The sequence below is a fragment of the Protopterus annectens genome, chromosome 8.part0 (assembly GCF_019279795.1).
Source record: "Protopterus annectens isolate FY-2018-M chromosome 8.part0, PAN1.0, whole genome shotgun sequence".
NCBI lineage: Eukaryota > Metazoa > Chordata > Ceratodontiformes > Protopteridae > Protopterus > Protopterus annectens.
This window is the reverse complement of record NC_056741.1, coordinates 1,285,509,014-1,285,536,456: the sequence shown is the minus strand read 5'-3', so window position 1 is coordinate 1,285,536,456 and position 27,443 is coordinate 1,285,509,014. Positions and strand designations below refer to the sequence as shown.

The window sequence follows — 27,443 nt, the reverse complement described above, 5'->3', positions numbered from 1 at the left end:
CACACTCTCAAGGCTTCCTAGCATAAGGGGTAGGATCTGGTTCCTCCTTGCTTGTTGATGTACGAGACTACTGACATATTGTCTGATTGGATAGCAATTGTCTCCGATGCAAGGGTTGTTTGGAATGCTTGCAACACTAAGAGCACCACCCTCAGTTCTAGGACACTGACATTCAGTTTGGCCTCTAAGGGGGACCAAGTGCCTTGGATGATCTTTACTTGAAAATGCCCCCCTCCCCATCAGGGAAGCGTCTGTGGTCACTGTGGCCTTGGGTTGGCAGGGAAAAAAGGTCGACACCATAAATCCTCTTCTGGTTTCATCCACCAACTCAGAGCCTGTTTGCAACAATTTGTAATGTGGATCAGGTAAGACATTAGTTGTACTAGAAGAGACAATTGAGATGACAGGAGCCATTGGAGTAGCCTCATATGCAACCTTGCTAGTGGGACCAGTGAGATTGTAGCTGCCACTGAGCTCAACAGTTGCAGGACCTGTCGAACAGGGACAATATTTCGAAAAAGTATTATCTGAAGCTAAGATCTTAGTTTTTGAAATCTGTGTAGAGGTAGTGGAGCATGGCAGGAAGTTGTATCGAAATTTGCCCCAATGAACTCTAAGCTCTGAGTCAGAACCAGCTTTGACTTGTCTAAGTTTATGGAGATTCCTAGGTTTTCTGCCAGATTTTGAGTGTATGACATGGCTTGAAGCAGTAGTCTCCTGGTTGGGAGGTAAGGAGCCAATCGTCCAGGTACGTAAACACGCGGAATCCTTGTAGTCTCACGTGAGCTACTACTACTGCCATGCATTTGGTGAACACTCTGGGGGCTGTGGAGAGACCAAAGGGCAGTACCTGAAATTGGTCATGACTGGCTCCCAGCCAGAAGCAGAGGTATTTTCTGGATAGTTTGTCCATTTTTATGTGGTAATACGCATCCTGGAAATCTATAGAGCACATCCAGTCGCCCTTCTACAGAAATGGAAGAATGGACTGAACCGTGACCATCTGGAATTTTGCTTGTTTGACAAACTTGTTCAGTACACGTGAGATCCAAAATTGGTCTCCAGTTCCTTGTCTTTTTTTGGCACTAAAGAGAACCTTGAGTAAAATCTGGATCCTATTTGGTCTGGTGGGGCTAACTGGATGACTCTTTTTCTTAGCAGCTTTGGAACATCTAGTGGTGCTGCACCCCTCTGACTGGGTGGGATGTCGGGGAATCGCCTTAGAGGCATGGGGTAAAGGTCAAAGGGAATAAAGTAACCTCTGGTCATTATTCTCTGCACCCAGGAGTCCGATGTTATTGATTGCCAGGCCAAGCGGTGCAGAGAAAAACGTCCCCAGACTGCTTCCAGAGGAAAGCAATCAGGCCACTCCTTACGAGCGCTGATAGGGCTGACCAGAAAAAGAATCCGTGGAGCCCTAGTTTCACGGGCCCCCTCTGCCACGAAAGGGGCATCTCCCAGATGAGTTCCCCCCTCTGCCTCGGGGGGGGGGGGAATGTTCACCACACATGTCGCAGAAAGGTCGTTGGGATTTCTTGAACCACATTTTCCTGCCCCTCTGATTCCTGGAGTGGGATCGTTGAGGGGTTGAAAAATGTATGCCCATGGCAGATAGGGTATTTCTGTCTTCCTCACACCTGGCTAACGTGTCCAAATGTATGCCCATGGCAGATAGGGTATTTCCATCTTTCTCACACCTGGCTAACGTGCCCTTAATTTTTGGGCCAAACAAGGAGGATTCATCAACAGGAGCGTTGACAAAGGAGAACTTGAAGGGGTCCGCAAAGTCACATAGTCATATCCAGGCGTGACATCTCATGACAATGCCTGAGGTGGCAGCTCTGGCTGCTCCCTCAGTTGTGTGTGCTATCAACTGCATGGAGGAGTTGGAGATGGACTCTAGAGTGGCAAGCTGAGAGGTGACCTTGCCTCGCTCCACTTCAGGTAGTATCCCTGCCAAACTACCTGAAAGTTCCGTAATGAGGTCCCTTTGGAGACGTGTAAAATGTGCCATGTAGTTCACAGACCGTATGGCAAAGGTCGCTGAAGCATAGGTCCACTTCCCTAGTCTGTCTATCGTCCGGGACTCCCTGCTCAGAGGATGGTCAGTCAAACTTTCTTCTGCTAGATCTTTTTTAGTGGCCACCACCTACAACCATGAAGTCTACTGCCAAACCTCTGGACCAGTGCGGGTAGTCTTCTGGAGGGGAGACAATTTTATCAGGCCTCCAGGGAATCAGTCAACATTGTCAGGGGCCTTCCAGGCCCGCTGCATAATGAGTTTAATCACCTCATCTGCAGGGGGCGGGGTCACCCAGGAAGTAGATGGCTGAGCATAGAAGGCTTGCAAGAATACAGATTCCTCCATAGAAGGGTTGATGGGATTCCAGTCACCCCTCTGTTTCAGGATCTCAAGTATGTCTCCAAATGAGACATCGTCAGGGGGTGACTGTGGGGACCCTTCTCCCTCATAGAAATCCGTATCTTTGGTGACGGATTCCTCATGGAAATCCACGTGCTTCCTCTTGCACATTCTCTTTCAGGGTGGCTCCTCAGTGGGATCTTCCGAGGAGGACCCTGAAGAGTGGGTACCCTGGAGCAGGGTTTCTTGCCACTCCCATGCTCGAAGTCCCCTCATAGTGGGCTGTGCCAATGCATGCTAGAGGAAAAGGAAAGGTTGGGTTCCGACGCTGGAGGTGCCAACTGCATGCTTGTGGAAGCAAGAACCCTCTCCATCTCACCCACCTGAAGAGGGATGGGAGCCTGGAACCGAGAGGGACAACCTCGGAACTGACCCACCCTGATGAGCCCACCTCCAGGATAGGAGCCCCGAGAGGACTAGGAACTGCCAGACCAGACGGAGCCATACACGGCACCATAGATAAAATTGGCACTGAACTAAGGGTCATGGCGCTGACAGACCAGTCACGGTCCCGAGGGTGGACCGGCTCCAGATGGAGTGAAGTCCAGAGGGAAGGCTATGAAACCATGGATCGAGTCGACACAGGGACTGAAGGCATAGGCACCAGGGTAGACACTGGGACAGAGGACTCCAAAGCCTGAGAAGAGGTTGAAGGAGGATATGTTGGAATCAGTGCAGAGTAAACTTCTGCTCCAGATGGGAGGGAAGTCTTGGTAGGCATCGGAATTCCTCTAGCTGCCAAGAGCTGATCGACAAGCCTCACTATGTCTATTTCAGAAAGTCTCCTGGTGGACCGTGTTGATACTCCTGAGGGAGAGTCAGGTCTCTCAAGAAAGGGACAATACTGTTGTCCCACGAAGGGGTCTATAGTAGGAGAGTATCTGGTCCTGGGCAAAATTTCAGGTTTTGGCACTAAAGATGGAGCCATGAGGGAAGTCACTGTCGGTGTAGAGAATGTGTCTGGTACCAAAGATACCGTCGGTACTGAAGCAGGAATAAGAGTCGTTGGTTCCGTAGTTGCCAACAACAACTTTAGCACCGTAGAGCTAGTCAAAGGCTCAGAAGCTGAAGTAGTTGGTTCAGACATTTTGGGTATTTTAGGTGATACAGCTTGAGAGCGTTTTGGTTCGGTAGAGCTCGGGAAAATCGGAACCGAGTGGCTTCTCTTTTTCTTGTCTTTCCAGGGAGGTGGTGAGACCTCCGCCTTAGAAAGGGCCTCTAAAAAGGGGGGTTTTAATAAACCCTTGATAATCAGTTTATTCTTGTGCTCTGTGACAGTGCGAGAACTAAAATTTCGACATATCTCACAAGGAGGCTGAATATGGAGACGAGGACTTCCAATATAGTAGATGTGCGAAAGATGCCTGTCCGAATTAGGCATCTTTCGCCCACACTTGTCACACTGTTTGTACCCAGTCATTTCTCTTTTGTCAGCCATGTTGAGGAGTCTAAGAAAATGGGCACAACAGAAATACAATACTACAAGACAAATTAACATTCAGAAGGAGAGAAATATCTAACTATAATGTATAATTTTTTTATTTTTTTTAAGAAGGAGAATAAAGAGGAAGGGAATAGCAACGATGGTATAGGAGATTACCAGAAGGGTAAGGGAGGGGCCATACCAACAATGGTATTAAGACTGCCACAGAAAAAGGGTATGAAGAAAAGATCACAGATAAAAGTAGAAACAGAGAGAAACTATCCTAAGCAAAAAACGAAGGTTAGAGAGACTTAACAAGAAATATATCAAAACATTTTTATCACTTAGCTGAGAGAGCAGGCTTGGCATGTCTTGAAAAGTATGTGGCAAACGAGATCTGGAGAAAGGAGATGAGGGGCACTATGGGTAGGACTTAGATTGAGAGTTTTTGGCTGGCGCGAACTTGTATAAAGGCCGAACTGGTTTCGAGGCTGGAACCGATGTCCTATCAGTAAAGAATGAATGAAGATTTAAAACATCAGATTGGATTTTCTAGTTTCAGGACTCTCTGACTTCTTTAATACCTGAGGCATGTCCTCAGAAAAAAAAGGTACCTAAAAGGTACTAGAATTCCATTAACCAGACAGTAAGTTGTAGAAATTGAAAGTAGCGTATAAAAAAACCCTGCCTTGTGTGAGTAAATCCATTTTGTGCAGAAGCTTGTGGTAACTGCCCTTGACAATTTTCAAAAGAAGGGAAAACCACTGTTGCTTGGGACAAACGAAGGTCACTACAATTCCCTTTGGAGAGTCTTTCTGAATTTTTAGAACACTGGTTATCGCAAAAAATGGTGGAAAAGCATATAGGAATATTCAAGTCTATGGGAATGAAAAGTCACCCGTCTTTCTGGCTTGAGTACAATATGTCCTGGAGCAGAATATCTTAACTGTCTGTTGTAGCTGGAGGCAAACATATCACTTGAGGAGGTCCCCAGAGAAGGATCAATTCCTGGAAGGTCCCCGGGTACAATATCCACTTGTGAGGGTCTGTCCTTATCCTGCTCAGCTTACCTGCAATGACATTTTGCTCTGACAGAATGTAAGTAGTCTGAAGGTAAAGACTGTTCTGAGTTGCAAAATCTCAAGCTAGTAAGCAAAGGGGTTACAATCTGGTTTCCCTCTGTTTATGTACCACATCACTGTGATGTTGTCTGTCAGTATGAGATAAGGGCTTGGAACCCAAAGATGATTTAGAAATAAGACAGCCATCTATTAGAGCCCTCAAAACTTCAATATTTATGAGTTTCAGTCTGTCTTCCTTGCTCCACAGACCCTGAACTTTCATCCCCTTGAATACAGCTTCCTATGCAAAGTCAGGGGGATCTGAGGTTACAGACTGAGTATGGACTGGAAGAGAAAAGCGAAAACCTGGTTTGAAAGATAAAGTACAGTTGTGTCAACACTTAGCATAATTGTAGATATTAGAGTATATCAATTTCATAGTACTAATTCTTGGGTCTTCCTGCCGCGCAGAAGCCCATAGCTGGCCAAATACCAGAGTCTTTTCACCATCCCCCAGCCGTCAGACATCCATGCGGACTGACATTCAGACATCAGGGTATTAAATAGGAGTCAGCCAGCTGCATCTTCAAATGTTTCTTAATTAGGTTACAGAGCCTGATGGTCTTGCGTAATAGTACAACATTCCCAAATGTCATGAGCACAAACTGAGGACCCTAATCTAAAGGGAAGATGAAAAAAGGAGGGGATGATGAAGATGGGAATTGACACCCACCCCAAACCAAAGAAAGGACTTAAGGAGGAAGACAGGGGAAGGATTATCAGAAAGAGTACTGTAACACTGATCTACTCAAACATCTATGATCATGGTATGTATAGACACAACTTTGCTATGATTATCAGAGTCAGTGATACAGTACAGATTCTTGGGAAGACTCCCATAGCTTTTAAGACAGTCGTTGATCAGAAGTTTTGAATGGGGACAGGATGCTCTGCAAAACAGCAGGGGCACACTCAGCTGTAGCTCTCAAAACTAAGCCAATCTGGTAATATTTATTAAAGGTGTGGAGAGATGACCAAATTGCAGCCTCTAGAATGGCTTGAGTGGGCACCCCTTTCAGAAATCAGTACTGGTAGATTTATCCCTGGTGAAATGAGCTCTAACTTTATAAAAGGTGTTCTAATTAGCAATCCAATTTGAAACATCTTGTTTTATCACAAGTTTGATAAAGGTTTTGTAATATACAATCCGAAACCAGTCTGTTTGATACATTTTAATTATTTTTATTTTGGTCTCCACGGTCTGCTGGTCATTTATTTGTTCTACATTGTGTTTTAAGACCCTGTAGATGCCTTACTTGCAGAGGCTTTCTTTGGGATTATCACAAGTTTCCCTTGCTTATCCTCAGCAAATGCTACCAACATCTGGTCTGATCAATTACAGAAATCCGTCCTGTACAAAGTAATATTTCAACTGTCTGTGCATATCAAAAGAAAACAGAATCCTTTCTCCTTTGCTTTATGGACCTGGAAAGACAAAATAGTTGTGTAAGAACTTACATAAAAGCAGATGTCCTACTGATCACTACTGCAGTATTCATAACAAACGGATGTCATCCGTTGATGTCCAGATGGGGCTACCAATGCTTTACTTTCTTGAGGGCGTTATGTCCGGATAATGACCTCAGCTCATCAGCGTAGGGGTATATAATCAGATGTATGCATGACATCCTCAGACTACCTCTAAGTCAGCAGCCTGAAGACAACTGACAGAGCAGACTGGTCATCTAGGAGGGGTATAGTTTGAAAAGGTAAGTAAACTCCCCCCAAAAGTGATGCAAGAAAGTGGGAGAGTGTCTGTGTGTTTGCTTGTGTGTGTGTGTGTGTGTGTGCGCGTGTGCACACGCACTTGTCTTTGTGAGTAAGAAGAGAAGAGTAGAACAGGGGGATAAGGGGATGGAAGGAATACTGCAACAGTGATCAGTAGGACATCTGCTGTTATGGTTCTTACACAACTGTACTACGTCTTGACTGAAATCATAATACATGGATGACTCCCAGAGCTGCAGGGAGAAGAAGGGTAAAAGGCTAAATAGAGGCAGTACAATCCAATAGGCCAGACAAAATTGTTCTGGCAAAAGCTGCCCTGGAACGACAGACGGCATTTAACTTTCAGGGTTTAGTTAAAGTGTGGACAGAAGACCAGGTGGCAGCTTCTAAAATGGATCTGGTATCCATTCCCTTGTAGAAGGCCACTAGATGAAGCCACTGCTTGAGTGGAATGTGCTCTTGGGAAGGAGGGCAAAGGCTTTCCACAGTGTGAATAGCAGAAGGAGATTGCCTTTGAAATCCATGATGCAAACGTTTGTTCAGAAACTGGTTATTCTCAACTTGGAGTCCATAAAGGAGACAAACGGCTGATCTGTTTTCCTGATATCCTTGGTTTTATAAGCAGTCCAACAATCCAACCACCACAATGTTTTCTGACATCACTGTTTGATTGTTTAAATAGCTCTTTGGCACTTTTTATCAGTGGTCTGATGAAGCTACAGTTGTAGTGAAAGTGCTTAACTCATTAAACTTCTTTTGCATCTCTTCATGTGGTGGTTGGATTGCTGGAATGCTTATATTCTCTACATTGGATTTTACATTTCCAACCTTTACCTGTGAGCTGTATCTGTCTTTTACTATCCTTGGTTTTATCTGGATAAAACCTCAATTGAATGTGAATATCTAAATACTCTAAGATTCGCTCTCCCCGGTTTTGGGGACTGAGGAAGAAAGTTGGCAGATTGATGGTCTGATTGAGGGTTAACTCAGTAACTATTTTAGTCATGAAGGAAAGACTGGCCTAAGATCTTTATGGTAAATGAGAAAAGGGAGAATGGCCATGACGGCATGAAATTCAGGAACTCTGCAAGCTGAAGTGAGGGCCTTAGGGGCTTATTGGCAACTCAGTTGTGCATTGCAATGCAGTGACACAGTTTTCTACCCCTAGCCCTCCATAGAATAGCCACTCTTTGTTAGTCAAACAGCAAAACCCGATCTATCTAGCCCAATCCCCACTAGTTACTACAGTATATATCTGCCATAATGGACGGACAGTTTGCCACCATTTTTCCAGTCAGCTTGACTGACACGGGCATACTGAGGCAATGTAGCAATTACCTCATGTATACAGACAGCCAGTTACTCCTAAAACAAACACATACAACATGTGAGTGCTGTATCTGTACTATAAATTTGGAATCAATTCTCTTACGTAACAACAAACCAGATATCAAACAGGTTGTTAGCATACACACTTCCCCTCTTGCACATAACAATCTCACAACACATAAACCCACAAACTTAGAGGTACTCACTAGAAGCCTAAATAAAGATCAGAAACCTCCCACGAGCAAATTTACTACACACACTGCAGACCTAACAGAATCCACTACACATAATAATACACACAACAGTGTCTCAGCCAATAAGCCCCTAAGGCAAAACACCTCAAAACCAAATGTCTTTGTCAAAGAGGACTCCATATTGAGACACACAGATGTCCCCCTCACCAGGCTGGACAAGGAGAAGGTCATGGTCAACTGACTGTCAGGTTCCAGGATCTGTCAGGTCTCACACTCAAATCTCTCAACAACAAGTACCATTATGACTCTGTCACAGTCCATGTTGGAGTGAATGAATTGAGATGTACCTCACTGGACTATATTAAGAGAGACATAACTGAGGTCTCAGATTATGTGTACCAGGCAGGTATGCCCCTAACCCTAACCAGCATTCGACCTTCACCAAAGATGATGCCTTAATATAAACAAAAAATGATTGACTTCAACAACTGGCTTAGCTTCTGGTGTCAATCCAGTGGGATCCAGTATCTGTCAGCCTGGGAAGATATGGTCGACAGACCACTCTGTTTTGCCAGAGATGGTCTTCACCTGTTGCTTCTTGTTTTTTGTTACTGACAAAGGTACCTGCCTCCCCATAGTGCCTTTTTTAGACAATGTCATAACAACAAAATTCCCAATGTAAAAAAAATCCACTAGAGACAAAATCAAGGTTATGCTGCTTAATGCTAGGAGTCTAAATCAGAAACTGCACTCACTGGAAGCACTCCTTACCTTGGAAGATGCCAATATCTGTGCAGTCACAAAGCTATGGTTCAAGGCCTCAGACGGCACCCCAGCCACGCAAAGCTACAATGCCTTCCACACATTCAGACCTCAAAATGAACATGAAAGAACCAAAGTGGAGGTGTAACCCTCTTCATTAAAGACAAATACACCTCAATAATGGTAAAAAAATATGACTCCTTAGAGCTACCCAAAGTCCAACTAACTGTAGGTAAAACCCACTTTCATACCACTGTTAGCTATAGGTCCCCCACCATGAACCACGAGAACCACTCTGTCTACCTGGACCTACTTGAGTAACTCACTATACAGTCAAACTCCTTGGTCATGGGTGATTTCAACTATCCTTCCATTGACTAGGAGTCCTATATGAGCACAAACATATTCGCTCTAAGGTTCCTGGACTTTGTTAATACAAATGCTCTGGTACAGATAGTCTGCACTACCCCCTGTGCGTTGCCCTGCCTGATAAGGTCTGATCATAAATCAGTCTCATTCGAAGTAACAATCATACCTGACTCCCCTCCCTCAAGAGCAAAAAGGATGAAAAATGTATCCAAAGCAAACTATAGCCTTCTAAGCAATGACAAACAGTTTCAACCCCCCTGCTACCACTGTCAACAATGACACCTATACAGAGGTGTACACAAAGAGCCGGTATAAACACCTGTACAAATGTATAGAATCGGCTGTACCTGAATGGATCAAAACAAGGTCCTTACGAAAAAACAAGCCACCCTGGTGGACATCAAGCATAAACAGGTTATTCAACAAGAGGAAGAAACTAATATCTAAGAACAAGAGGGAACTGACTCAGAAGAGAAAGGACACCCTCCACAGCTTGAACAAGCAAATTAGATAACTTATAAAGTCTTCTAAAGCCAATTATGAAGCTAAACTAGTATCCCTGGCTAAGGATATTCACAAGACATTCTTTAGCTATGTCAGAAATCTAAATGGGAAGGCCAGGTTTTGTGCTGAACTAGTAGTGGATGGTACCACTCATACTGACCCTGAGGACATGACCAACCTGCGAGCAGACACATTTAGTGCAAACCTCACCCCCCTGTCTCCATCAGACATACCCCAAAGCATACCAGTCACCTAGTATCTCTAAAGAGCAGGTCATAACTGCTCTCTCCATGGCCAAAAACACAGCTTCTATGGGATCAGACAACATTCCAGACTACCTACTAAATGGTCTCAAACAGGACCTAATGGAACCACATGGCACTCTCTTCAACCACAGTCTAAGTACTGACTCTGTCCCAAGAGAGTGGAAAACAGTAACAGTAATTCCCTTGCACAAAGAAGGGCCATCAACCGACCCTGGGACCTACAGACCCATAAGCCTAAACAGCCTTATCTGCAAAGCTATGGAGAATGTCCCAACCCAATATGGCTTTGGAAAGGGTAGATCATGCTTATTAAACATGGTGGACTTCTTTGAGAATGTCACCAAAGCCTTGGATGAAGGCAAAACAATACATACAGCCTATCTTGACTTAGCCAAGGCTTTTGACTCAATTCCCCACTCAGGCATCATTGAGAAACTCACCCAGCTGGGAATTAACCCATATGTCACTAGATGGGTAGCCAACTGGCTCACCGACAGAACACATACAGTCAAAGTTGAGGATTACACCTCTACCAGCAGATCAGTTACCAGTGATGTACCACAAGGATCCATGCTGGGATCCCTACTGTTTGGAATCTATTTCTCAAAAGAACAGGCAAAATTAGATGGCATGCAGCTTATCAAGTTCTCCAATGACTGATAAAACTGGGTGCAATCATGGAGTCCCCCAACGATGTTGACAAACTACCAAAAGGGCTTACACAGACAAATGATTGGTGCCAAAGCCACGGACTTAAACTAAATGCAAAAAAAAAAATGTGTTATCCCTTTTGGCAAAGGGGAAGTCCCTGCAAAATACAATATTAACAGTATCCCCTTAGCTCAAACCATGTGTCCACAGTGGTAAGGAAAGCCTTCTACATTCTACATCTCATAAGCAATGGAATCACATCCAGAGCTAAGGATGTTATATTTCCCCCGTACTCTTCCCTCAACAGACCACTAAAAGAGTACAATGCTCCCTCTTCTGTATGTACCTCACCAGACACCTGCAGTAGCTGGAGAGACCTCAGAGCTTTCTCACAAAGAAAATTCAGGACCTTCAACACATGACCTACATGGACAGACTGAAGGCCCTGTCACTGTACTCTGTATCTTATAGGCTGCTGAGAGGCGACTTGTGCCTGGCCTACAGAGCAGTCTTGGACCCTGCCCTAATGGGAATGCTGCACATCCGCAAGTCAAATGGGATAAGATTCACAAGCTCTAGGCATCTTAATCTAGCCTGTGACATTAACAGGATGTGCTGGAGAGACAGATATGTCTCCCAGAGACTGCTCCCAATTTCAGTAAACCTGATTCAGAGTTCCTCTAAATGATAGTTTAGACTACTTTATAATGTCACAGTACTACTAGCTTAAAAGTGATCCCAATAGCTTCTTTCAAAAATAAGGGCATGAATATAAGCTACTTTATTAATTGTATCTTCATGTAAAGCTTTTTTGTTTGTTTAACTGTCATAACTACCTGCTATGTGCAAACACTTTTTTCTCTCCTCCACGTTTTTCTCTCTTTCTCCCTAAAGTACCCTGCTCCCCACTGATACAGTCTCTAAGAACTTACCTACCTGGTGACAAAGAATCCTATCGAAATACCTGTGGTCTGATCTAACAGCCTTATTTTCCTGCACCCTCTCTCAAGGAAGCAAGAAAGTACGTGGTTGTCTATGTCCCGCTTGTAAAGCTGACTACCGTCTACTATTGCTTCAGAGGTTCTAAAGTACGCTACGAGCCTGAACAGCCAGCAACCTTTACCCCCCCCTATCTACCCTGAATCCAACAAACCTCTTCTACTTTATAATAACCCCCTTTACTAGCTATCACTCCTTCCCTAGTTCTAAACCAGCTAGCTCCCTTACACACTTACATGCAATACTAGAGCTTCCCACTAGGTGGCACCCTTATCACATCCTTTATCTCCAGCTTATCCCTGTGTATTTCTTCTGTAATTACACTTCATCTCTTAAGTCCTAGACCTGCTCTTAATTTCTCACTTACCCTTTACTTCACTGGCTACACCCGAATGTTTTTTTTTCTCATAGACTTCTGTTTTATCTCTGATCTTTCCCACTCCTGACTTGCCTAACTTTCCTTCAGTTACTAGCATCGCTGATAGTTTCTTCTCTAGCTTCTCCTTCACTTGTCTCTACCAGCTCCGTTCACCCTGCGGGCTCACGCAGCTCCCCTACCCTACCCCCAAATCTCACCCACCCCCAGGGGTCCTACTCTTATGCCATCTAACCATACCCCTTCCCTCTTCCACCAATCACAAACCCTTCACCATTGGCCACTTAACTCCAATTCCCTCCTTTCACTTACCACTCCCTATCTCTCCCACCACACCCTCCACCTATCCCTTTCCACACCTAGTATACCTCCAAGCCTATAACAGCAACCTAACAACTTACCCTTCCAGATGTATAAGCTACCCACCCCAGCCCTCTTACAGAGGTTACTCATACTTACACTTCCACCACCTCTAACTTTAGCTCACCTGCTAACCTCCTATGAACACCCATTATATCCACACCTTTTCTACCTCAATAAGCTTATCTACCTCTCCTTCTCTACCTATTTTCACTAGCCATGTTAACATAACATCTACACCCAGCTATCTACTAGCAAAATACCACAGGATAGCCCCTCATTAGATATTACTCTCCCAATCCCAGAAAATCTCTACCTCTATAAAGTAAATTCGCAAATCCTAGACTTCAAACACTACTCTTCTCTTTAAACAATGGAGACATTCACCCAAACCCAGGCCCAACAACTGCTAGTACCACTCAACTCCTCAACCCCAACCCCTCTACTATCCATTCCCTTATCAAACCACCTAACGCACTCTTATTAGCTCACCTCAACATACGTAGCATTAATAACAAAGTTGCACAACTCCATGCTCTCTTGGAAGTCTACTCCTTTGACATGCTTTGTTTAACAGAAACTTGGTTAAAACCTGTAACTAAAGACAACAAAGTCATCCCACCTGGTTATAATATTTTGCGACTTGACCGTGCAACCAAAAAGGGTGGTGGTGTAGCTATCCTGTTTAAATCTGGGTTACAGATTACTACCTACAACTATAAACCACTTCAGGACTCCAATGCTGAAATTCTTATTACCAAGATTCACCTTACATTCAAATCAATCTATATTATCTGTATCTATCTTCCTCCTGGTAATAACATTGCCACCATAGAAAATATCCTTTGTTGGTTATCCCAAAATTTACCATAAGAAACCATAATCCTAGGTGATTTTAACATTGATTGGAAGTGTTGTAGCAGAAGCCACCCTACCAGCCATATTAACTTTTTTGTTTTTTCTCAAACCATTACCTCCCCTACCAGGATAAACAAGCCTAATAAGAAAGAAAGTACCTTAGATTAGATTCTCATAAATAATCATTCCCAGACATATGAAGCTGGAACCCTCCCTGATGATGTAAGTGACCACTCACTAACCTACATCAGGCTTAAATCCAATCTACCTAATCCAACCATATCTAGGACAATTAGAACCAAGAAAAAATTCAACCCCAATCTCTTCCAGAGAGAACTAAGAGCATGTAACTGGTCTCCCTTAAAATACTTCACACTGGAGGAAGCTGTTAATTACTTTAATTCTAACTTCCTAGCCATACTAGACCACCATGCACCAACCCACTCTATTAGAATGAAAACTAAATCTGCCCCATAGTTTTCAAAAGAAACCAGGCAAAAAATCCATCTCAGAAATAAATAATGGAATAAATCTCGTTTAACTAAAAACCCAGTAGACCAACAAAACTTCGGACAGCTGAAAAATGAAACTAAAAAAGCTATACTGTCTGACAAAAGAAACTACTACCTACAATTCCAGCAGACTCACCATAATAAACCACAAAAGTTCTGGGCGAGTATTAATCAATTATTACACCCAGGTCAATCCATCACACCAAACCCACAAGGCACAGACAAGGAGAATCCCAAGCAGACTGCTAATGCCTTTAATACCTTTTTCACTGAGGCCATTCAAACTTTTGCCAGTCAGTTATCTACTCAGAACTTAACTATATCCAACTCTGACTCTAACCTATCCCCTCCATTTCTCTTCCAACCAGTCCCAACAACATATATTCTTACCCTTATCCAAAAACTGAAACTGTGCACTCCTTCAGCAGACCAACTACTCGTTGAATATCTACAAAAGGCAGCCAAATCCATCACCTATCCCATTTCCATTCTCATCAATAGAACCATCAGTGAGGGACACATCCCTAAAATCTGGAAGTATCCCATATTATCCCCCTTCACAAGGGTGGAAACTCTTCTGAACTCTCCAATTACCGTCCCATAGCCCTACTTTCTCCCTTAGCAAAGATCATGGAAAAATGCATCCACAGACAATTGCTAGACCACTTAATCCAAAATAAAAAGAAGTTATGTACCTACCATAACGTTCCATGTTAGTTGTCTTCATCTCGCCTTCCTTCTTGCTGTTTGGGTTCAGAGCCGATCCTCGTCTCCGACTCGGCCATCTTCTATAGCTCGAGAGCTGTTTACTGGCTTGAGGCTACTCCTTATCCCAGCATGCCCAGCGTCAGCTACCCAGATCTTGTTTGTGATAGCGCACACTAGAAATAGAGTAACCAGTTCCTAAAAACTGGTTGTCCAATACACCTAAACAAGGAAAGAGTTATAAATTACCTGGCATGAGAAGTAATAAAAGATGCTCAGCCAGTGAAAACAAAAGGGAAATCCTCACAATCCTCTAGGAAGAGGGAAGGAGGGAGGGACGCAAGAAGGAAGGCGAGATGAAGACAACTAACATGGAATGTTATGGTAGGTACATAACTTCTTTATGTTAAGTTGTCCATCTCGCCTTCATTCTTGCTGTTTGGGACAGCGTCCCTAGCACCTAAAATCCTGGGTGGCTCATTGGAACAGATTCTTCAGAACAGTAGACCCAAAGGAAGCTCTGCTCCAGGAGACCATATCTACCTTGTAATGAGAGATAAAAGTGTGAGGGTTTGCCCAAGTGGCAGCTGCACAGATTGAGTCTATGGGCAACCTAGACTGAAAAGCTACAGAGGTGGCTAATGCTCTAGTGGAATGACCTTTTGGTTTAACTGGTAGGTCTTTATTTCGTAACTGATAAATAAAGGCAATAGTATCAGATAACCATCTGGATAAGGTCACTTTAGAAACTGGAAGGCCCTGTTTGCTGAATGCATAAGAAAGAAATAACTGGTCTGACTTTCTTAGTTCTATGCAGGTAAAAACGCAATTGTCTGTGCACATCCAATTGGTGGAGTTTGTATTCTGCCTTGTTGCTGTGATTAGGAAAGAAAACTGGCAGATCTATGGATTGATTTAAATTGTTCTCTGAGCAGACATTAGGAATAAAGGATGGATTGGTCCTCAGAGAAACTCTGTCCTTGTGAAACACCAGGTAAGGAGGATGAACACATAGTGCTTGAAGTTCTGAGTCACCTCTAGCTGAAGTGATAGCAACCAGAAAAAGTGTCTATCAAGAAAGAAATTTTAAAGAACATAATGCTGTCGGTTCAAAGGGAGGCAAAATTAAGGAAGCTAAAACTAAATTGAGATCCCAAGGAGGAGGAGGATCTCTAACTGGGGGTCTAAGAAGAGATGTTCCTTTCACAAAGGCCTTGCAGAGCTTATGAGACATTATGCTAGAATTAAACATACTGATATGAAAATTAGAAATGGCAGCTAGTTGTACTCTAATGGTAGTGGAAGCCACACCAGACTGAAAAAGCTGTGCTAGAAATTCAAGAATTTCATGGACTGGGGCTGAGAAAGGATCCAAATTTCTAGATTCTGCCCAGTAAGAAAAACGTTTCCATTTACTAGCATATGTTTTCCTTGTAGTAGACTTATGTGAGGAAACAATAATATCACGGACTGCTGGGGAGATATCGGAAAGCCTGGCTAAGGTTGGAAGTGGAGTAACCAAGCTGTGAGCTGGAGAGTTTAAAGGGATTGGTGCAACCCACCTGATTGGTGAATCAGAAGATCTGGAACTGGGTTCAGAATCCACGGTTGATCCAGAAGGTGGAGGTGTAGGAATGGGAACTATATCTGTCGAGGCCAATATGGGGCAATGAGGATCATTTTGCAACCCACCGATTTTGCTTTCTGTATGAGTCTGGGAATTAGGGGAAAAGGGGGAAAAGCGTAAAGGAGTCCCTGAGGCTAATCATGGACTAGAGCATCTCTGGGTATATGACCTGGAAGAGGAAGCAGGGAGAAGTAGCTGCTGCATTTATTGTTGAGAGGAGTGGCAAATAGGTCGCAGCAAGGCTGCCCCCATTTGCAGAAGATAAGATCCGCAACTTCCTGATTCAGAGACCACTCGTGAGGCATGAGGATAGCTCTGCTGAGCCAGTCCGCTATGACGTTGGATTTCCCAGGGATGTGCATTCTATCAGAAAACATTGGGAGGAAATCGCCCATTGCCACAGTCTGAGTGCTTCTCGACACAAGGGGTAAGACCTGGTCCTGCCCTGTTTGTTGATGTACCACACCACTGACATGTTGTCCGTTTGGATTGCAATGGTCCCGGAAGGAAGAGAGTCTTGAAGGGCTTGCAACGCTAGGAGAACTGCTCTCATTTCTAGGACATTGATATGCAGATGGTACTTGTGAGGTTGCCAAGTGCCTTGGACTGTCCTGCCTAGATAATGCCTCCCCACCTTATCAGGGAGGCGTCCGTGGTCACTGTGGCTACCGGAGGGGGTTGTAAGAAAGGTCTGCCTTGAATTACTAGTGGGGGAGACCATCCACCAAGAAAGGTGCCTTTTGCATGTTTCTGCGATCAGGATCATGTGAGACATAGGTAGTTCCTGGAAAGACCACTGCGTGAAAAGAAGCCACTGAAGGATTCTCATGTGGAAATGCAATAATGGGACAAGAAGAATGGCAGCTGCCATGGAGCCTAGAGCTTGGAGGATATGTCTGACTTGAATCCTTTTGCTCTGCATTAGAATTAATACTTGTTGACGAATAGTGGAAACTCTTTCCTGTGGTAATCTTGCAAACATTTCTTTTGTGTTTAATTCTGCTCCTACGTATATGATAGATTGACAGGGCAACAAGGCAGATTTTTCGAAATTTACTGGAATGCCTAGTTGAGTGCATGATGTGATTGTATAATCCCGTGCCTCTAAGAGTTGACGCCTGGTGGTAGCAGTCAGGAGCCAGTCGTCTAGACAGGGAAACACCTGGAATCCTTGATGCCTCAGGTGAGCCGTGACTACTGTCATACACTTGGTGAACACCTTGGGGGCTGAGGTGAGACTAAAGGGCAGAGCTCTGAACTGGTAATGACTGGCCCCTACCCGGAAGAGAAGAAATCTCCTGGAGCGTCTGTCCATCTTAATATGGCAGTATGTGTCCTGAAGATCTATCGAGCACATCCAATTGTCCTGACCCAGAAAAGGGAAAATGGACTGCAGTATCACCATCCGGAACTTTTCTTTTTGTACAGATTTGTTCAGTCTGCTGAGATCCAGTATTGGTCTCCAGTCCCCTGTCTTTTTTGGTACTAAAAAGAATCTTGAGTAAGTTCCGGATCCTAGTTGATCTGTGGGGACTTCTTGAATGGCTCTTTTTTCTAGCAGTCTTGAAACTTCTGTGACTGCTTGATCCCTTAGATTGGGTGGGACATCTGGAAAGTGCTTTTTTGATTCTATGGGGGATTGATGGAAGGGAATTTTGTAGCCTCCGGATATGATGGATAGTACCCATCTGTCTCTTGTTATATTTTGCCAGGCTTTTGGGTACAGCGAAAGTCTTCCCCTGACTGCCTCCAGAGGTCAGCAGTCGGGCAACCCTTCAGGAATGCTGGAAGGGCTTGGCAGAGAAGGTTTCTCTGTCACCCTGGTTTTGCGATCCCCCTCTGTCATGAGGGCGGTTGTCTGTTATTGTTGTTTCCCCCTCTGCCCTTGGGGGAAAAATCACCGTGTGTGTCAGGCAAGGGTCCCTGGGATTTTCAGAACCACATCTTTCCGCTCTTCTGACCCTTGGGATAAGGTCTGGAAGGAGTGGAAAAATGGACTCCCATGGCAGAGAGAGTCTTGCCTTCCTGCTCACACCTGGTCAACGTGTCTTTCACCTGAGGCCCAAAGAGAAAGGAGCCATCAAAGGGAGTATTTGTAAAGGACACTCAAAATGGTTCCGCAAACTCACACAGCCGCATCCAAGCATGTCTGCTGAGAGCCACACCTGTCCCTGCGGCTCTGCTCGCTCCATCGGCTGCATAGGAAATCAGCCTCATGGAGGAGTTGACTATGGAATTAAGAGTCACAAGCTGAGAAGCTACTTTGGCTGGTGCTCCCTCAGCTGTAGGATCTTGAAGGGTATCTCCAAGCTCTTTCAGGAAATCCCTTTGAAGACATGTAAAATGGCATAGATGGTTCAGTGACCTCATTGAAAAGGTCGCTGAAGCAAACATTCGCTTTCCATTTCTGTCCATCGTCCGAGACTCTTTGTTCGGAGGATGAACAGATGAAGAGCTTTCTACTAACTCTTTCTTGGTGGCTGCTGCTACCACCATGGCATCAATGGGCACACCTTTGGAGGGGAATTGTTTGTCCTGCGGGACTGTAATAAATTCGTTTGGTCTCCTCTGAGTAGGTCCCACAGAATCTAGAGCTGACCAAGCCTTTCAAGCCACTACAGACATGAGTGGATCGAAAGGAGGAGATACCCAGGAGGCGGAAGGTTGGGAACCGAATGCGTCCAGGTATACAGACTCATCCTCGGTAGGGGCTAGGGAAGTCCAGTCCCTGCTCTGTCTAAGCATTTCAAGGATATCTGAAAGGGACCTTGGGGACCCTTCCGATTCATCCATGTCTGTATCTGAAGTGACAGACTCAGGGGAGTCTATGTGCTTTCTCTTGCACATCTTCTTTCGGGGAGGCTCTTCCGAGTGATCAGGGGAGGCTTCGGAAGAAGAGGGATCACCCAATGGGGAGTCCTGGGGCATAGGTTCCCTAAGCTTGGGTCTGGAGAAGGAGTAGAAGTTGGAACAGACACCACGAGGGGAGGAGCTGATGGAGCTGGCAGTAGAGCTGTTTCAGGGGACAGCACACTCCGCATGGCCTCAAAGGCGTCCTGATCTCTAGGCAGAGAAAGCTCCGGCTCCGAACAAACAGGAGTCTTTCTCCGTGTCGAGGGTGACGGCTCCGAGGCCGATGTTGGAGCCGAGCTCACCTGCGCCAAAGCTCAGAGGGGGAGAACGGGGTCGGACAAGGGTCCGATGCCACTCCTCCCCTTGGAGCCGACGAAAGAGGCTCGGCACCCAGATCCCTCAATAGAAGGTATAACCAAGGTAATCAGAGCTGACGTTGGAACCGGAGAGATGATGATTGGCGCTGACGGTTCTACTACCTGCGGATCCATGATCTCTGGCTCCGAGCTAAATGTAGTCGGAGGAGGAACAGAAATAGAGGCAGTTGGAGCAGATACCTGTTGAGGTGGGCTGGACAGAATTTTTGCCAGTGCCTGTGACTTGAGCAACCTACTTACTACTCTCTCCACATCATGATCCAATAATCTAGAGGATCGAGAGGAGTGTGAAGAATGATGGCTACGTTCACTCTGTAACAAAGGTGACTGAGGTGCAAAGTGGATGGACTTCAAGGACGGAGACCTCAGTCTCTTATGGCTCCGAGACAGGTCCGAAATAGCAGATGGAGCCGATGGAGGAGTTGTCTTGTCGGTGCCAGCCGGCACCGACATACTTGGTTGGTCAAGTAAGGGAGACGGCTCCGAAGGTGGAGCCGACGGCTTGACAGACTTAGGGGGTTTCGCTGGCTGAGTACTTTTAGCCGGAGAATCCTGAGGCTTCAATAATTCCCAAAGGATTAATTTGTTTTTGCGCTCCTGCAGGACCCTTGGACTAAAAGCGTGACATATAGAACAGGAGTCCTGCAGGTGAACAGCGCCCAAACAATATACACAACTAGTGCGCCCATCTGTCAGAGACATTTTCTGACAGCATGAGTCATACTTTTTGAAGCCAGATACCTTAGTATCTTTAGACATTTTAGTAACAACAACCACAACAACAATAATAAAAAGCTATACTACAAATAGACTCTCTTTTTTTTTTTTTTTTACAGTTAAGGAACAGAACGGAAAGCCTCTAATTTAAACGACTATCCTAAGGGGGGGGGACTCTCTAATTTAAATGAGTTCAAGGGAAACAGAAGGCCTGCAAGTTATGGAGCGATGGCCAACAAAGCTACAATACACAAGAAAGCGATAAGGGATAAAGGAATATCTCTAGACAAAAATTTGACAAAATTTCAAGAATAAATAACAATATATTAATAGAAAAAAGCTATACTAAGCCTGAGCCAGTAACGAAGCAACCTTGCAGCTGAAGCGGCAAACAAGATCTGGGTAGCTGATGCTGGGCATGCTGGGATAAGGGGTAGCCTCGAGCCAGTAAACAGCTCTCGAGCTATAGAAAATGGCCGAGTCGGAGCCGAGGATCGGCTCCGAACCCAAACAGCAAGAACGAAGGTGAGCTGGACAACTTAACATCTTACTTTCAAACTCTCAACATGGTTTCAGACCTTCCCACAGCACTACTACTGCCCTCCTTTCCTTTACTGACTGTATTAACAAAAAACATAACCAAAACATGCTTTCTTCTGCACTGTTTATATATCTGTCTAAGGCATTTGATATGGTAAATCACCAGATACTTATAAATATCCTCAAATCCCTGTCACTGGATGCACTAGCTATAAAATGGTTCCAGCCCTACTTAGATAACAGACAACAGGCTGTACTTTGGCATAACATTCTATCTACCCATCTGCCCGTTAACACTGGTGTTCCTCAAGGGTCCATATTAGGACCTCTCCTGTTTTCTTTATTTATCAATGACCTTCACCTAGCAATTCCCCAAGCTACATGCATACAATATGCAGATGATTCCACACTTACATGCTCAGCCACATCTATATCTGAACTTCACTCCCTTACCCAAAATGTGTTTAACACAGTTAAACAATAGTTTACACAGCCCTGTCTCCTTCTGAACCCCCAAAAAACTAAACTCCTCCTTTTTACTCCTACTTGTAAGTCACACCCAATAGACTTCACAGTAACATCCAGTAATGGTACTCTCATATCCCCAGAACAAACTACCAAACTACTAGGTATCACCATAGATAACAACCTTAACTTCGACACCCACATTAACAATACTCTAAAATCTGTTAATAGAAAACTAGGCTCTCTCTACAGGATCAAACCCTTCCTCTCTCCTGCAGCTAGAATAACTATTGCTCACACCCATCTAAGTTCTACTCTCCTCTATGCGTCACCCATATATACTAATCTCTCTAAAAACAACCTTAATAAAATGGAAAACTCCTACAATAACATAGCCAGATTTGCAACAGGTAACTCTTTCAGAACCCACCAGTGTTTTAATCTAAAGCAGCTAGGATGGCTTGAATTACAAAATCAGCTTAAATTCCACCAACTGACCATTGCCCATAAAACCCTTTACAAACCTACCAATACCCCTATACTATTTACCCTCATTACCCCCTACAACAATCTAAAGACCTTACGATCATCACATAAACTTCTTGTAAATATTTGTAAATCAAACAACAGGGCTGGGGACTCTCTTTTCTCTAATACTGTTCGAAAATCCTGGAACCTTCTTCCTAACTAACTTTCCTCTCTTCCCTCTATATCACTCTTTAAAACCAAATTGAAACTTTTCTTCAGAACACACTGGTTGTGCCCCTGTACTAAACCTGACTGATCAACTAGCTCTTCTTACTTGGTTCAACCTACCCTCCTCTTCTCAGTAATCAAGTTACTTTTCTTAATAACAACTTACCTTGTCCTTCTATACTATTACTTACATCTTCAGAATCATATTAAGGAGACTACTTTTATTAATATATTGTATAATTTCAGCTCCTACTTTTTTTATGACTACTTGTATACTAATATATTGTATAATTCAGCTGCCATATTTTTCTTTATGATGTATTGCAATTACATTTTGTATTGTATCTGTATATTTTGCAATATGTTATGAATGAATGACTTCTTTGATTATTCTCTGTACTGCACCTGCAATGTTCATTGTATACATTAATTTTTGTATATGTGATTTTGTTTGTTTCCTCGGAGCTTATCTCCCTGGACCTCTACTGAAAATAGACATATATCCAGTTAGACTAGCCCGGTCAACAAATGTAAAATAAAAATAAAAAAATAAATAAAATAAATAATTGCACTCCTCTGGAACAAACTCCCAATTCACATAAAACAGAGCTCCTCAATGACACTATTTAAGCATAACTTAGACAACTGGATGGGAGACCATACATTTACCCAGGGGGTGTCACCTATGCCCCTCTTGGATAACGGCAGTTGGTGCTGATCATAGTCTCACATTGCAAATATTGAGCATACAACTTTGTCAATAAGGGAACAAGGATATAACATGGCTAGACTTATAAAGGCCCTAGGGCCAATAGCCTAATAACCTCCTGTGAACCTATAATTATAGAGGCCATGTAACTTAGAATCCTGAGGTATTCTAATGCAGATGTCACAGACTGGTTGGAGAATATCAGAAAATGTTCCTTGTTAAACTACTTTGCCCTGAGGAAGAAAAGCCATCATTAGGGTTGTATTCAGAAGACTTCCCAGGAACACTATTCTGTGAAATGGAATAACAGATATGTTTACCTGAAAACCCAAACTGAGAAAAAGACTTCTTACTCAAGCCAGAGATTACTGACATGTACTAAAAGAATCTGCAAGAATAAGGTAGTTGTAAGTATGGGGAAAATGTGAATGCCCTACAACCTGCAATGGGTTATTACCGAAATCGGGCCCTTTGTAAATACTCTTGGAGCTATAGACAAACCAAAAGCTAAGGCAGAACATTGAAAATGTAAACCAGACACAGAAAACCTTAAAAAAGTCAGAAATCTTTGAGAATTGGAATGTGATGATAAGCATATTTTAAATCAAGGGTTACCAAAAATGCTGAGAGGAGGAATTAGAGGTAAATGGGACTGTAAGGAGAGCATTTTGAACTCTGGAACTTTGCTGTCTAGATTTAGAAAAGAAAGGTCTACAAGAGGTCTGGGCCCTCTTTTTTGACACCAGAAAGACTTCTGAAAATCCTGTTCTATTTGATCTAGTGGAACAGGTTCTATGAACCCATGAGACAACATTCCCTCCAGAAGAGGAAAAAACAAGGTGGTTTGACTATGTGGATGTGAAGGAATCACCTAAAAATGAGGAAAGTACTCACTGTCAGCTATAGCTTTTTTGAATGATTCTCAGAACCCAAGTGTCTGAAGTTATCCTGTGCCACAAAGGGAGACGAAGACCTAGAATTTGGATCAATTTTACTGAAATGTCAGGGACATGAAGTCTGGTTTTTTTAGATTGACATTGGTTTTGGGAGGATCTCTGATCGTCCCTGCCATTGCTTTCGAAATTTTGCTTCCCTGAACATGGCAGATATTCTTTATTCTGTTTCCTATAAAAGGATCATAACCTGGAAAGAAAGTTTCATATTAAATTTTTGTGTAAGGGGTTGAAAATCTAAGTAATCCCCAGAAATAAATTTCCTCCTATTAAGCAATGGAATAGCTACATTTCAAACCACCCCAAACTCAGACAACACAGTGACCTATGTTGAAGTGTTTACAGAAACCACGTACAAATGTGTAAAAAACTGCTTAGAAACAGAAGTACCAAACCAAAATAAACAGGACAAACTCCAAAAACAAGCCCTTTTTGCTGAGCCCCCAGTACAAATAGGTTGTACAACAAAGAAAAAAAATCCTATCCAAAAATAAAAAAAGGCTATGCTCAACATGCAATAAACTCCCTCTTCAGTCTGAACAAGCAATTCAGGGGACTAATCAAGTTCAACAAACCCAACTTTGAGGCAAATGATGCCTCCTAGGCTAAGGATAACCATAACACATTTTTCAGTTATGTACACAACCTTAAGGGGAACACACCCAACAGTGTACTGAATTAACAGTTAATGTAACTCCCTAAACTAAACCAGAGGATATAGCAAATTTGCTAGCTGATAAATTTATCTCAAATTTCACCTCACCTACCACCCCAAGTTACTCTCCAGGAAATAACGTCTACCACTTATTCCCTAATTCTCACTAAAGGACATTTTTCAAACTGCATTCTCCAAAGCTAAAAACACTGCATCAATGGGTCTTTTTTAACTTTTAGTATTAGGTGCACGTTTACAAAAAAAAAAGAAACAAGAAACATCTTTACTAAATCCTCAGATATGACATAAGCAATTATACATTATATAAATGTAAACAAACCATACTGACACAATTCCAGTTGCAAAAATTATATATTACAAACCATGTGGACACAATTGTAGTTGCAAACATAATGAATGTATAGATAAGTAATGTATAATCAGTCAACCATTACACAGCTCATTCAAATCCTGCCTTCTTTTAAACCTCGTTCCTCCTTTGCACATATTGTTCCAACAATTGCCATTTTTTCCTATGTAATTTACTCCAACCCTTTTCTAAAGTTCCCAATTAGAGTTGTTTTATCTCTGTAACTATATTCACTACTTCTAGTAAAGTTGCTTTAGACTTTGATTTCCATTTTCATGGCAGCCACCATAATTAGGACTCAGCAAGGCCTTACTATGTCTAGGCAATTCCAGTTCTGTATCATAGCTTAGAAAAATCATTTCCTTAGTTACACCAATTTGCTCACAGTACCTCTGACAAAGCAGTCTGCAGGGAATTTTTAAAGTCGGCCAACTCATTGCACTCCCAGAAAATATGTTCCCAGTTACCTCTTTCTTCCCCATCACACCTCCAACATTTGCTGTCCACCTGAGGAAAATTTCTTTGGAGTCTACTTTGGGGTATAAAAATATCTAAGTAAAAGCAAAGATCCTAAATCTTCTAGACTTTGTTGCACATTTGGGAGACAAACATATATTCCCTGTATTGTTTCTTTGTGAATTGCTTATCCAGTCTCTCTCTCTCTCTTCCCAGTCCTTTCTAACGTCCTCTGATTGACTCATAGGTATTATGCAATATTTTATATGCTCTACTAATTATTCCTTTTTTAATGGCAGTTTCTGTTGTAGATTCTACTAAAAATTGTCGTTTAGGACCCCCCCCACTTCCTTCTCTTTGCCTATACTCTGATATCAGTCCTTGATAGGGAAGACAATCTTTAACCTGCAGTCCAAATAAATTCTTGGTGACTTCCCATTCTTTTACCTTTTCATGCATCAATGGGCCTTGATAATATCCCAGGATGCCTCTTAAATAACTTGAAACAAGACCTGCCAGGCCCACTAGAATTTCTGTTCAACCACAGTCTCCAGACAGGCTTCATTTATAAGAAATGGAGGGCTGCAAAGGTCATCCCTCAACACAAAGGGGAACCATCAACAGACCCAGGGAACTATAAACCCATATGTTTGATTAGTCTTATATGCAAGGCCATGGAAAGAATTATCATGGACCTGATAAACAAAAACATAGGAAACCTTCAAACACTGAATCCATCCTAGTTTAGTTTCATCAGCGTCAGGTCATACCTACTAAACCTGGTGGACCTTTTTTGAGAAGATCACTAGAGCCATGCACAAAGACAAAACAGTGCATACTGTCTTCCTTGACCTGGAAGAGACATCTGATACAACACATCACTCAGGTATTATAGACAAACTCACAAATTTAAGCAGAAATCCTTGTGTCACCAGATGGATAGCCAAATGGCTCACTGATAGAACAGATGAAGTTAAGAGTGGGGGAATCCACCTCCACCAAAATACATGAAACTAGTGGTGCCCCACAGATCTCTCAACTGGTACCACTCCTGTTCGCAATATACTTCTCTGAAGTCAAGGCACATGTAGAGGGCCTTTGACTGACCAAATCTGCTGATGACTGTAAGCTGGGTGCAATCACTGAATCCCCCAAAGATGTAGATATCCTCCAGGATGGTCTAACACAGACCAATATATGGTGCCAAAGCTATGGCCTAAATGTCAATGCAAAAAAATACATAATTAAAACCTTTGGGTAGACTACCATCCCTGCAAATTACAACATTAATAACACTCCCCTAAGAGCAGACCCATTGATAGAGGACTTGGGAACTCAGGTTGACAGTAACCTAAACTTTGATCACCATGTCTCCATGCTGGTGAGAAAATCCTTCTACAGGACACAACTTATATGTAAGGGCATGACATCCAGATCTAAGGAGAGCACAGTCCCACTATACTCAGACCAATAATCAAGTACAATGTACCCTTTGGCATGTACCTGACCAGGCATTTGTGTCAGCTGAAGCAGCCATAGATGTTCCTCACTAAATGGGTGTAAATAACATGGCCAATGCAGACAGCCTCAAAGCCCTGCCCCAGTATTTGGTCTCCTACAGACTAATGAGGGGCAATCTATGTCTAAACTACAAGGCATTCTCTGATCCAGCCCTGACGGCACTACAACATATTCTCAAAACAAACAGCACTATTACTACCAAATCTAAGGATCTAAGCTTTGTTTGTGACATAAACAAAACATGTTGGCAGAACAGCTGTGTCTTTCAAAAAATACTCTTTCTCTGGAACAAACTCACCATTCATGTGAAGCTGAGCACTTCTGAAAGTTTACTCAAGTGCATTTTGGACCTATGGATAGGAAATTGCAAATTCACCCCTAGCCTGTCACTTACATCTTTTACAGACAGGGGCAGCTTGTAGATGCCCAAATTCATAGGCATATACCAAAGCTGTTCTAGTCCCTGGAGAATGATAACTGGATAAACTTGGGCATGAGTGACTAGTCTTAAAAAAGGCCCAAGGGCTGGTAGCCTGGTAACCTCCTACTATCCTAAGATCTTTCCTCATATCTTTTAAGGAACCCAGCACAGGACAGGCCAAATAATACATCTTCATCCAAGGGAGCATTCAGGATTTCAGTTTTGAAATCTTCATATAAATCCCTGTAATGTAGCCAGGCAAATGTTCTCATCATACACACAGTAACAGCAGACCTTGATACAGCAGCAGCAAAATCATAAGACTATTTCAAAGAATGACTGTTTTCAACAGACTCTGAAGATATTAAAAAAAACAGAGTTATCAATCTCTGAAGAGGGGAGATCAACAAGTAACTTTCTTGTATTATCAAAAGAAACCAGCAGAAATTTGTACATTTGATCCTGATAATTCACTATCTGAAAAGCTAAAGGGGAAGAAGAATA

The 27,443-nt window shown here is 43.1% G+C and overlaps 1 protein-coding gene across 1 annotated transcript in view; it reads right to left on the bottom strand.

The window, feature by feature from the left end:
- The window catches only part of CIC (capicua transcriptional repressor), a 1,784,113-nt gene that overhangs the window by 319,365 nt on the left and 1,437,305 nt on the right, over positions 1-27,443 (bottom strand). The gene's annotated exons all lie outside the window — the stretch shown is intronic.